At 37.9% G+C, this 13,426-nt stretch overlaps 1 protein-coding gene across 3 annotated transcripts in view; it reads right to left on the bottom strand.

Moving 5' to 3' along the window:
* The window catches only part of LOC128584991 (cAMP-specific 3',5'-cyclic phosphodiesterase 4D), a 566,576-nt gene that overhangs the window by 351,698 nt on the left and 201,452 nt on the right, over positions 1-13,426 (bottom strand). The gene's annotated exons all lie outside the window — the stretch shown is intronic.

The raw sequence follows: 13,426 nt of genomic DNA, 5'->3' as shown, positions 1-13,426 counted from the left end.
TTGGGGAGTTCAACAAAGACTCCTAAATTGCACATGACTAGCTGCCAAATATCTTTTTTCCTTATTTCAACTTCTCTTAAACAAGGGGCGGACACAATTAGTAGCAAACCTTCCACAGAATTTCATTGGCTTGAAAATACCAGCCCCTCCCTGCAAGTCAGTGTGAGAAGCAAACAGGCAGATCACTTTCAAAGCTTTTGGCAGCTTTTCCTTCAAGGAGGTGCCCTGTCACTTTGGAGAGTGAATTATTACAATGCGTGACTTTGACAACAAAGATCAATTTTCGTGTCCATTTTCTGTTCCCTAGAAACATTTCTTAACTTTCTGATAAATCCCTTCAAACAATGGTTTTTCAAATTAAATCAATGACAAAAGTCAAACGGAGCCCCTTCCGTGTTCTGTGCGCCCAGCACGTTTTGGGGAGGCACATATTCCAAGATGCTGCCCTCAAGGAGTCAGAGGATCCCAGTGCTGCCACGGGCTCATCACTGCTGAGTGCTACTTAAAGTTAACAATGCAACACAATTTAATCAGTCCCTGTCCAAAAATTGCCCCACCAGTGACCTCAACTGTAAACCAAGGCAGAGTCCCACTTTTCCAGGATAAGATTACAGAGGCTTGAAGTGCCCAAGAGTGAATTTAACCCTCTCTGAACTGGAAAAAACTAACAGTTGAGCTCTGTGACCATGACATAACTACCAGATTTTGAGACCCTTCAAGTTCAAGCTATTTTTATATACCAGAGGGGTCGGAAATATTCATGTGAGTCTGTAAAAGCTCAAGATATTAATCCTGGTGCTTATTTTCTCAAGGGCACCCAGCATGCCAGGGGTTCTCGAGGTTGCTACAAGTCCTCTACCAGCGTGGGGGATGAGTCATAGAAAACGTTTTTACAGTTTCACCTCTTTGTTATCTGACATATGAGCTCAAAGAGAGCTGGTGAGTGATAGCTACCCCGAACAGCAGCAACCTTAGAGGAGCTGAGACTTCAAAAATAAGCACATTCTCTCTGAATCGGCTTGCAATATTTAATGCTTCAACAGACGGCCTTTCTTGCTTTTGCATAGGGATCCACATTTCCCATGAGCAAAATAGGTGGCCACCTTCCTGGTATACATTGAGAAGGATGGAAAAGGTTCCCATACCTATGCTAGTCTGCCCCTCTGGTGTATACTATCCCACTTATCATTTCTTTCCTTTATACTCTCTAATTTCTCTTCTGGGGTAGCTCTTAAGAAACTCAAGCAATCCCAGCACAGTTAACACACAGCTTGACGGCTCCTGGTGCTTAGCAGAAGGCCTCCATCTGAGACCCAAGCCAGACAGTATAAGAGAACTGGTAATGTGAGTGAAGAGGCAAGGAGGCCCCTGCAGCTGGAGGGCGGGGGTGACTGATGTGAAAAGGGGGCGGGGGGCTGTAAAGACAAACCGCAAAGCACGAGGCACAGAACCCACAATACAAAGCTCTCATTCTACCTGGCAGTGTTTGCGATTCGGAAGGTGAAACAGCATCCCTGGGAAAGCTACAGTCCATAAATACAGCTTTGGAGTAGGAAAAATAGTTTTGGCACTGTTATCTCAGTTTCACTTACAGGAAGATAAACACTGCTTTCCCATTCAGGCTGAAGCCAGCAATAGACATTTAAACAAATAACTGGTTGTCTTTGCTTGCCAATTTACATTTTTTAAAGTGTTCTATTAATTGACATCTAACTGATACACCACAAGAGAATAATAATCTTCTAGAATGAAGCCACTCTAAAATGTCCAACTTTTCCTAAACATGTACAAGGAAGAAGAAGCGACTTTATCTTTTCCATTATTATCCCAAAATTTCTTCCTTCTCCCCCCCGACTTCTAAAACAGTTAGGCATGATAAAAAAAAATGGAACTAGAGATGTGAAATTATGAATAATAAATATGGAAGATTCGGTCCTTTTTCCTAATGTGAAATCATGTAAAGACACAGAAGTGCCTGCCAGGGTTAATATTATTTTTTTCCCTAAATAATTACTCACCGCCTCCTTCGCATGGCTTCTGTATGGTTACGCATGATCTGTCTTAGGTTACCAGGCGTCAGTGAGGTCACAGAAAGAAGTTATTACTAAGATTAATTATAACCAAAGTTAAGCCTTGATTTCAAATACAACTGTCAATATTGTTTTGAGGAACTGGTTCGTACTTCGCGGAGTGAAAATTTAGACAACAGCAAAAAATAAAAAATCAAATCAAATAATTCCTGGGATGAAACTTTGCTATTGTTTGCATTTCAACCAGACGTTTACAATTTTAACTTCACAGATGACTAACGTGTAGAAAAGGACTAAGTATAAGTCTTCTGAATATTTTAGTTACTGTTCCATTATTAAGTATTTTTTTCCTAGGAGAACTTTAGTAAAAGCACAGTTGAATAGCCCCGAGACAAACTTCTCTTCTTTCACAAGTTAAAAACTAAACTAATATACCGGGGAGAAAACCAGACTCCGAAATGTTAACATTGTTTCCATCCAACTGTTATCCACATAATTCCTAACCTCCCCAAATCATCAACAAAATTTCCACCTTCTGCCAATAACTTAGATCTTATGTTTCTGCAGCGCTCTAAATAAGGCATCCTTTTTTGCCTCTAAATATTTCTAGGATTTTGCGTCCAAGATTCCAGATGTTGCAAGTGGCAAATTTGGGTTTCTGTGTCAACACAGAAACTCAGAATTTCCTTTAGAGGAGATAGCTTCTATGAATCAAATTGAAACTCCTCAATTTAAAAGTGGAGAAATTTAAACATACTCCACATAGGCATTCCTTGACTTACACACCAAGTAACTAGTTGACAGGTTTTTTTTTGGGGGGGGGGGCGGGGGGATGTTGAGCTAAACTTCAGAGAAATAAAGTGTTACATTAGTGGGGTTGTGAAATACATTGCTTCAGGAAACCAGAGCAGGCAGATAGACGGGTTTCAGGAGAGTGCAGTATTTTGAAATAGCCTCTGGTCCCAGACACAAACTCAGTAGAAGTTAACACAGAAATAATAAAAGAATAAATGAATGTATAAATAAATAAATAACCAGAAAGTCCACTGTTACTATTATGATCAAAGGAATTACTGACCTCAAAAAATATATACATACATTTTAAACAAAGCACAATGGGGCAGATCTTCAGAGCAGCACTGGTATAGGGGATCACAAGACCAGAACCGCCATCATGCCATGAATTTACCATAAACTTGAGACTTATCTGTCAGCTACTTCTGAAGAGAGTGCCATTGTAGTAACACTATTTTCATAGTGATACATTGCAATAGAGTATGACAAAAGGAAGTTTGATAACTGCACTTGTACACTTTGAAAAACTAATGTTCATTCAGTTCAAATTATTGTTTAAAAAAATTTTTTTATCACCTTAATTACCATAATCAACTATAAATTACCTTTTTCCAAATGGAGTACTGTAAAAATATGCTAGAATTGCTTTAAAATATTCATTCTAAAATTTATATGAATCTATATCATTTACAGGTCAATGATTCCATGTTCTGAGATGGCGGGCTATTATTTTATGAGCTGGAACACAGTGGAATGTGAACAGAATTGAAGTACCCTACGGTATTAAAAGCATTAGGAAACCATGGTCTATGTTTTAAACTTTAGACATTCTTTATTCATGTATGTCCCAGGGGACAGAAAGGAATAAACAGTAGTTAAAGAGCTTAAATCATAAAGACAGAGAATAAAAGAATTGGGAAGACGCATGCTTACATACAAGAAGATTACTAAAATTATAGATTACGAATGAGGATGTTTTACTACACACATAAGGTTCTGTCTGTATAATTTTTCCTCAATGTTTCAGCAATTTGGAAGATAATTAAGTCAATCCTCTCCTATTCAATAAGGCAATGGAGCTCCTAGATACGTGGATAAATAAGGTTCAAAGAAAGAAATTAAGGAGGAAAAGGCTGACGGAATGAAATGGAAGGGCAATAAATCTTATGTTTATTAAGTATCCACTAAGTGATTGTCAATACTTCAAAAGGAAGTATTTCTAACATCAAATTATTTCAAAATGTTGCAATTAATACAGGCTACTCACTTGAAAATAACAAACCTAACGTAATTTTTTTTTCTTCTGGGGTCACTAATTGCTTCTTTCTTGATATAAACATTTTTTTTTTTTTTTTTGCAGTTTTTGGCTAGGGCTGGGTATGAACCCGCCACCTCCGGCATATGGGACCCGCGCCCTACCCCTTTGAACCACAGGGGCCGCCCAATATAAACATTTAAAAAGCAAAACAATTCTTTCTTTTAAATAGCGAGCTCATAAATACAGTCTGAAAAATATCCAGCTTAGTTTGTGATTGGTGAGCGAAAGTGTGGCTAGAGGATTTCATCTTGAAAGCCATTTCCCCCAGGACCCTGCCCTGCTCCCCGGGCCAGCGCTGTCTCCGCAGCCCTCTGTGCTGCTGCTTTGTCAGCGTCATTACGTCATTACGTTATTACGTGTGAAACTACCTGCCCAGCGTCTGGCTTCCTCGAGGGACCCAAACGCTGTGAGGACACACATCACATCTGCTTTCCCTCTGGGTTCCCAGCACCCAGCAAAGAGTCTAGAAAAATAAGCCATGATCACGTTTGTTTAATAAAAGACATTCTCAGGGCTTCTTAAAAATGAGATACATGACTTGTGTTATATTCTTTTCTGTTCCTAAGCAGGGGCAAAAAATATCTCCACGACTAATTTACATAGCCCTCACTGAATTTCTTTTTCTTTAGATGCTCCCTCTGACAAAGCCAAGGGTGTTGCCATCAAAGAAAAAACAAATAATAAAATAACCAGAAAGTCCACTGTTATGGTTATTACCAAATTAATTACTGGCCTGTCCCCTCTCTATGTATGTACCCACACACATACATATACATATGTGTGGGTATATATATATTTATGCATATATTGCATTGTACACATGTGTGTATATGTATATACGTGTACATATATTCAAGGTATAACAGTAGCTCTAATTTTGTAACCCCCATACCAGTGCTGCTTTGTTTTAAACATACATATGTGTATCTATATACACACACATACATATATATGTGGTATGGGGGTTATAAGATTAGACCTACTGTTATGCCATGAATTTGCCATATGAACTTGGGCACTGTTGTTTGCTGAGTTTCAGTGTCTTCTCCATTTGTTTCTCATTTGAGAACCAGTGCAAACAGTTTTCGAGATGCATGAGTAAGGTAATTTACAGGAAAGCATCTGAAAAACGTCACACAAAATTTTAGGCACTATAACTGATATCATTTGTAAGCTTTGGGGGGAGACAGAAAAACCATTTTTGTGTTGTTATAAATATTTTTGGTTTGAAAATCTATCTTCTAAAATTGGTTACCTTATGAGCATGGTAAGTAGCCATATCATTTTATTGGTTTTAAAAGGGTATCAATCTTCAGTTTTAAAAGGCAAAGTTTTTTTCTTTATGTAAAATCTTTTGATTCTATGTGTGTAAGGACAGGTTATCAGCCGTTATATTTCAAAGGTTAATTCCATAACAAAATCTTAATGTTTCATTTGCAGCATTGAAACCCTCCATGGGCTTTTGTTTAGAAGAACTAAAAAGATTAGGTGGAAAGGCACTCCCCTGAAATAAACTGATGGAATTGTTCTCGATTGTTCAAAATCCTAGGCTTCTCCTAAATATAGGGACATTTCCATTTATTTTCCAGAGACTTCTGGGATCCTGAAGACAGGTTGTTTAATTGGAAAAGCATTTGCAACAATGACTCCAACTCCCGCTGTTGTTGCCATTGATCACACACCAAATAAGGACAGAAATGGCTTCTTTTTAGAATGATGTTAAAAACAAGAAAAAGCAGTGATGAAATTGCCAGGCTGAGAAAGTAAATTGTTCCCTTGGGAGAAGAAAAAAAAAAAAGACCTCAAACACCACAAATCTCTAAATAATAACAATCTCATATGTTGATTTTCAGTGCTGTGAATTTTTTCCATGACTGTTGAATACCTTGCGAAAGATACGTCTCCCCTTTTCGGAGCCAGTAGTCATAAACTCTCCCATTCCTGAGCGTATGGTTGATCTGTCATCCTTACATCCCCTTCCTCACCCAGATACTGACTGTGCCTTGCTCAATTTGTGAACCTAACATCACCAGAAGGTCAGGATAACTTTTTTAATTCCTTAATTCACTATGATGCTGTCAATCATTTATTCAGTGGTTTTTTTTTTTTTTCCTGTGTTAAGGGTGGAACATGTGCTATATGGTCTTCGTAACAATACAACTGTGATTTTGTATCTATTTTACTCTGTTTTTACACTGAGGAAATAGGGGCCCACAAAGTTGAAGTCTCTTGTCCCTCTGTTCATACACAATGAGTGACAGATCTGAGGTTAAAACTGAAGTCTCCCTGATTGCAAAACCTATATCTTAACCAATACGTGCCTAGGATATAAATGAAGGAATGAGGTCGGGTCCCTTTCTTTGGGGAGTTAAGTGAGGAAGGAAGTTTTGCATTTTCATAGGAAAAAGAGATAGTATCAAGTATAAAATTTACATAATCTTATTTAATCTACAAACATGCAGGCAGTCATCATTATTCCGGCTTTATGGGGGTTCACAGAGGTTAAGTAACTTGGCTGACACGATGACTTTAATATATGACAGAGGTGTGAGTGCAAATCCATTTTGCCAGCTTCCAGATCACATCCCCACTGTAGCTAGTCACCTAAGCTCTTTCCACTCCTAACTCCATTGGCCTGTGAGCCGAGGGGGAGGCTGAGGCTGCAGGCAGGGGCTCCGTGGCTCAACTGTAATAACCGGAGACTTCCAGAGGCAGAGAGAGAGGAGCCCTCACTGGTCATTGCTTGCATGTAGTGTGCATGGGCCTGTACTTTCCCTCTGAATATTCTACATAGAAGCGAAACACCAACTCTTTTTAGTCCATCTAATCAACAGTAGCAATTCACTAGGGGCTAAATCACAAATCCGGGTATTTGAGTGTAAACAGAAAAAGAAAAGAGCTTGTTGTTGTTATTATTTGCTTTTGTCACATGATGCTTAATACATTGGGTGACACTATCTAGCTCTCTCCCAGAATCACCTAAGAAATCATAACAGACATTTACATAGTTGGGCCAGTAAATAGGGAAGGTTCTGGGTTTTGTTTTCAAGTGCTACCACTAATTTTATTTCTATCGGTTCAGTGGAGTCAAGTGAGTTTCCCAAGTTGAGTAAGTGGTAAGTAATGGGCCTTTGATTAAAACTTTAGCTCACCTCTAAATTTTAGCGAATAAGCCATTTATGGATTAGGGACTTTATGAAACTAAGATGTAGCAGTAAACTTGAGGATACCTGATTGTTGTTTTATTAAGTCACTTATAGCAAAAGTGACTGGTTAAACTTGACATATTTTGGTTTGATATATGTATATGTTATGGATAACCCTTAAGAGATATAATTTGTTTTTTTTTTTTTTGGAGTTTCTTTCTTTTTTATTAACTCATATACACATATATCATGAGTACATTTATGCATTTGTGGGGTACAATGTGTTGATTTTTTATTTATTTATTTTTTTTTCATAAACCATTTGACACATTTTTATCACAGTGGTTAACATAGCCTTTCCGAAACTTGGTAAATGTAGAATGTAAATGTTTTGGCACAGTAACTAAGAGATATAATTTGCATTTGAAAATAAAACAAATTGCCATCAAAGAAATAAAATCATTTTACAACACTATTGGTCACTAGATAATAAAATGTATGTGGCAGCAAGTATGTTTTGAGATAGTCTAAGAGTGACTATAAGTAAATCATAAAATTCATTGAAATAAACAGAGCTAAAAGGCATAGCCTAGTAAGCTAGTTTCTGAAGGGGATATTAGTCTGAAATTAATCCAGTCTCCCTCCCTCCTCTCCTCCCTCCCTCGCTGCTCCCTCCGTCCTACACATATATTAAGCACTTACTGTGTGCCACATGCTATGCCTGCAGCTTGCTGGTGATCATCTGTGAATATAATTCATGCCCAAAGGGGACTCAGAAAATGCTATGAACCAAAAATTAAAAGTCAAGGCTTATAAGAAATTAGGCTGGCTTTACATTTTTAAAAAGCATCAGGGCAGCAGGAAGAAAAAAGATACACAATATTTTCAGAAATAGAAAAACATGACTTGAGCTCTTATTTATCAAAAATGTCTATAATTAAAAAGAAGTCAATTTTTAAGACCATCAACATTAAAAGCTAATCAAATGAGATATTTTTTGCGAAATCTATTTTGTAGCACTGGCTCCAGGGAAATACTTTTCCTCAAACAGGCAATTCTTAATATTATGGTAAAGTGGGCAGGACCTGGGAGAGATACATTAATACAGAAGCTCTTACTTTATGCCCAGCCTGGGTCTAAACCAGGGCTAGATGACTAAGGGTACAAAAGAAGGGTGAGACTTGGTGCCTCTTCATAGTTGCTTGCAGCCCAGAAAGCATCTTACTTCAGAAGAGCATCTCTGTAACTGTGGTGGTGACCTTTTTCTCAACAAAACCTATCCATAGTGCTTACAACATTAATACCAACAAACCGTCCCTTAGAATCTTTCTTACACAAATAAAGGGGGAAAAAAATAAGCAGCCATCAGTAGGGTAATCAGCACCAGAAAAGACCAGAATGAGCTGAGTGACAGATGTCTAAGACACAAACTTGGTGGAGCATGTAAGTTTTGTTTCAAAGTAAAAGTGTAGAATATGATTCCAGCCATATCTGAAAAGAGGTTTAATTTTTTTTAAATTCTATTATGAACATTTTCAAAATTGTAGAAAAGTTGAAAGAATTTTTCAATGAACACCTGTGTAGCTACCACTTAGATTCTACCAGTAACATTTATGAGACTGGTTCTTATCCTGTGATTATCATATTGGATTTGAACAATAAGAACTGTACTCCTGTAGTAAGATTCAATGGAATAATATTTAGCATTGTGTTTATGCTGAACCTAAAATTGTAGGTCTCTATATTTTCTTATTGAGTCTATTTTAAAAGGTAGACTTTGAACAGGCAAAGACAATTCATTTTTTCTATGTAATATAAACACAAAATAAATTTGAATTTTTAAAATTTTCTAGCAAAAATAGATTAATGACAAAAATCAAATGTAAAAGATTTGCGCAAAGATTTCGGAATTATCCATTTAAGGGATTAAAGCTATCAACCATGTGGTTTTATTCCAGTTTAGTCTTAGGTAATATATTTTCTGAATTGTTTGATACAGGGAAATTTTTGGCAAATTATGGGTCAAACAGTTGGGGATAAGATGATTGGGAATTTTCCACAGTCATTGATATTGTACAAAATATCCACAAAAAATCTATAAATCTAGATAAGTTTTAACAAATTGGAACTTTTGGGGTTTTCTGTGAGTTTTTGTTTCCTTCCATTATATTTTAAAATAAACATTAAATAAATGGTAGACCTAGTTTGTTACAGACAAGACAGTCTACTTTTCCAAGAAATGAAATAAAAAGTCTCAACATCAATGACTCTAGTTTCTGTCTATTATTTCCGACGTGCCCAGTGGAAAGGTCAGCTTGTTAACTTCTCAGCAATTTGAAATGCAGGGCAAAGTCAGATGACATCACAAGAGTGACAGAAGAAACCTAATTTTAGTCTCCATGAAACTGAAGCACTTTCACAAATGATCACTGAACACTCTTAGCCCATGTATGGCGTTGTATACTGGAAAAGGAAATCTAGTCAAGAAGGGCCAGGCACTGCAGAGAGTCCTGAAGGAAGCCAGGGTGCTCTCAGGGGCTCCAAGGACCCAGCAGCATCTCAGATTGAGACAATGAACTTTTCAGGTACACTTAATGGATACGTTTTGCAACTCTACTACAAACTCATTAAAGCAGAAGTTCAGAGAAAATGGCCAGTGTATCAATAAACAGCACAGAATGACAATTTCAAAAAGATGTTAGTGTTAATACTTCGCTAAAAAGTACATTATAAAATTTTTAATACTAAGTAGAATCCAATTATTCCTCAACTTATTAATTAAAATATGCACCAAAATATTAACAGTGTTATTTCTGGGTAATAGGCATTTTAAAACTTCTTATTCTTAATGTTCTAATTTTCTACAATAAATAAAAATACTTTTAAAAACAGATAAAACTGAATATATGGTACTAAAAAACTTAAATAGTCATGTTTCTTTCTTGCTACTAGGAGTTTCAGGTCAACCAAAGGTCACGAATAAAGACCTTTGAATTCATATTAAATTAAACACATATCACAGATATTTTCCACATTGCTGAGATTTTAAAGGGTCTGAGAGAGAAGTCTCCAGGAGCAAGACAGGCAAATATACCATTTGACACATCTACGAAAATATGATTTAAAATCTAATTAGAAGCAGCCTGATGTAGTCTGCAGAAGCATAACTACAGAGGATAGTTCAGGCTGCCTTCCAGAGGTAGTAGAGGAGTCATAGCTAGGAAAGTTCAAAAGAAGGAAACAGAGCAGAGGAGTCAATAGCTAGGAAAGTTCAAAAGAAAGAAACAGAGCTCTTAATAAATTTAAGGAAATTCACTCTGCACCAGTCTGCAAAGAAAATTCTCCGTGAAAAAGAGCTGTTGGTACAGCGCCCCCTTGTGGAGAGATTTTCACGACTGTACCTGCTCCTTAAGAAAAAGCCCAGAGCCTTCAATCAGCCTTCCAGGGCATCTGCTTCACTTTCAACCCTGGGGACCACTGACTTCCAAGTCTTATGGAAGATGTGTATGCAGGTATGAGCAACACACTGACTTGATACTCTGCCTCTTTGTTATTAATGTGTACATAAATATTTCACAAGGTTGTGCTTCTTAATGATAACACTTGAGAAAAATAACTTCCTAAAATAGAAAATAAGCAATATGTTTGTCCCCATTACCTATGAAATTTGCTCTTTTGCTCTGATGAATGATGTTTCTCCATTTGACTAAAGAAAATAGAAAATTGGGCACTATATTAAAAATTGCATATTTTCCATTCAGCTTAAAAACATGAAGCCATTTATTTATGAAATGTTAGTATGCTAATGAAGGCAATGTGAAAATGTATTAGTCACCTGAAATTTCACATGATAACCACTGATAAAAATATTGCCATTTGAGTAATGTGAGAATTAGGGGCATTTTGATGTGCTTGATTTAGCTCTTTAATTAGAATAAAAATCTTAATTCATGTAAATGATTCCACTGATTTGCAATTATCTGGATAACTAACTGCTCAACTGGAAAAATCAAATTCTGGATGCTTCTTACAAAAGGGAAGTTGCTCTGGAATGTGATATAATGCAATAAGAGTTGTGCTTTCTCTGACCTTCTGACTCAAAACAGGAGAGAAAATGATTTGCTCTCACATTCAGTTGAACAATTGAATGGGAAGTGAGTATAGTTTTTGCTTTTCTTGTTGCTGGCTGTACTACGTTGTTAGTGAGAATCTCATTCATCTTTACTCACCTTCCTATTGAAGCCATTCTACAAAACATTCTCAGAATCCTGAGCCAGGAAAGTATGGCTTAGCAAAAACCAGCATTAAAAAGCAAAAACAAGTCGGTAAGGCGCCAGCCCCATATACTGAGGGTGGCGGGTTCAAACCCGGCCGCGGCCAAACTGCAACCAAAAAATAGCCGGGCGTTGTGGCGGGTGCCTGTAGTCCCAGCTACTCGGGAGGCTGAGGCAAGAGAATCGCTTAAGCCCAGGAGTTGGAGGTTGCTGTGAGCTGTGTGAGGCCACGGCACTCTACCGAGGGCCATAAAGTGAGACTCTGTCTCTACAAAAAAAAAAAAGCAAAAACAATACCCCCAAATGGCTTAAGTTGCCCCTCAAATCTCTATTAGCTTTTCCAGAAACTACCCCAAATAAACACACACTGAAAGGAAAAACAGCATGCTTTGTACGCAAATACAAGACAGTTCCCAAGATTCCCTGCTTCCAATCAAATTGTCATCGCTTCTTAAGTAAGTACTATGTGGAAATTCTCTTGTGGCGTCTGCTGAAATGTCAGGCTGCTCATTGATGAGCATCATGGAGTTTATGTGGAAATGATAAGAAGAAGCAGAGAAAAGAAGGATGGAAACAAGTCTGTGTGGGAACCCACCTCTCACTCAGGTCTTGTGCCATGAACTTCCACACTGGCTTGCAAAAGCCTCCCCTTTACATCCCCATTCCTGATATTTTGCCTGGTTTTCAGGACACTACATCTACCTTCATGGACATTGACATTGGATATTTAATAGTCTTAGCTGAATCCCCCTCAGGCAGACTGTGCAAAGTCTGGGAGTGGGTAGTTTACTTGAAAAGGCAGGAGGGTGGTGATTCTAGAAAGTACAAGTTAGGGGCAGGGGGAGAGAACAGTGAAGGAAGACAAGTTAATAGAATGTGCATTTATAAGTAGGTTACCACTATGGAAAATGGGGCTCAGTCTTCCTGAGGAGATTCCCTGAGTCTTCAATGGGGACCCTTTGAGGACCATATACATATGTTCTGGCATTGCCCCTGTGAAGAGTGTGGAACTTAGGGTATATGAACACCAATCCTGGCCCTGAGTGTTTGAGGGTCTCCGTTGGGAGTTTTAAAATCCCACACAGTCTAAGCAAACTCTTTGGTACTGGAGAAAGCCCCAGGTGCTTGAGAGCAAAGGTGGCTGAGCCCACCATAGCCATTAGTGAATTCTGGAGTAGGTGGGGGGAAATGGGGCAGGGCTCGAAGCCTTTGCCACCAATAGGCTTCACAAAACTTAAGATGCCAGAACTGAACTACCCTACCAGTAAAACTACTTCTCTCTTGTTTTCCCCATGTTCAGTAAATAAAAACTTGAGTTTTGGATTTGTTCAGGCAAAAATCCTTGCATCATCTTTGACTCCTACCATTTCCTCTTGTCCTGTGTAAAAATCCATCATCAAATACTGTCAGCTCCATTTTCAAAATAGAACCAGAATCTAGTCACTTCTCATTACCTCCATTTCCGCTACTCTGGTCCAAGTCACTATTATCTGTTGCCCAGACTATGGCAGTGGCTTCTTAATCACTTTCCTTACTTTTACCCTTCTTCCAAGTCTATTCTTCACAGAGCACTCAGAGTGATCCTCTAAAAATGTTTGCCTTTTTTTTTTTTTTTTTTTTTTGCTGAAAACCCTCTACTAGTTTCCTACTTCAGTAGAGATAAAATCCTAACTCTTTACCATGGTTTACAAAAGCTCACTCCTAATTGTCTTCTTCTGCTTGCCAGCCTTGCTCACTCAGTTTCAGTGTGAACACAGTGTGCCTGCTCCTACCTCAGGACCTTTGCACATGCTGTTTCCTCTTCTTGAAACACCCTTCCTTCAGATATCTACATGGTTCATTCATTTTGTTAAGATTTAAATG

Source organism: Nycticebus coucang, chromosome 1 (genome assembly GCF_027406575.1).
Source record: "Nycticebus coucang isolate mNycCou1 chromosome 1, mNycCou1.pri, whole genome shotgun sequence".
In the NCBI taxonomy this organism is placed as follows: domain Eukaryota; kingdom Metazoa; phylum Chordata; class Mammalia; order Primates; family Lorisidae; genus Nycticebus; species Nycticebus coucang.
Note: the sequence above shows the minus strand (reverse complement) of the source record. Positions and strands in the feature narration are given on the sequence as shown.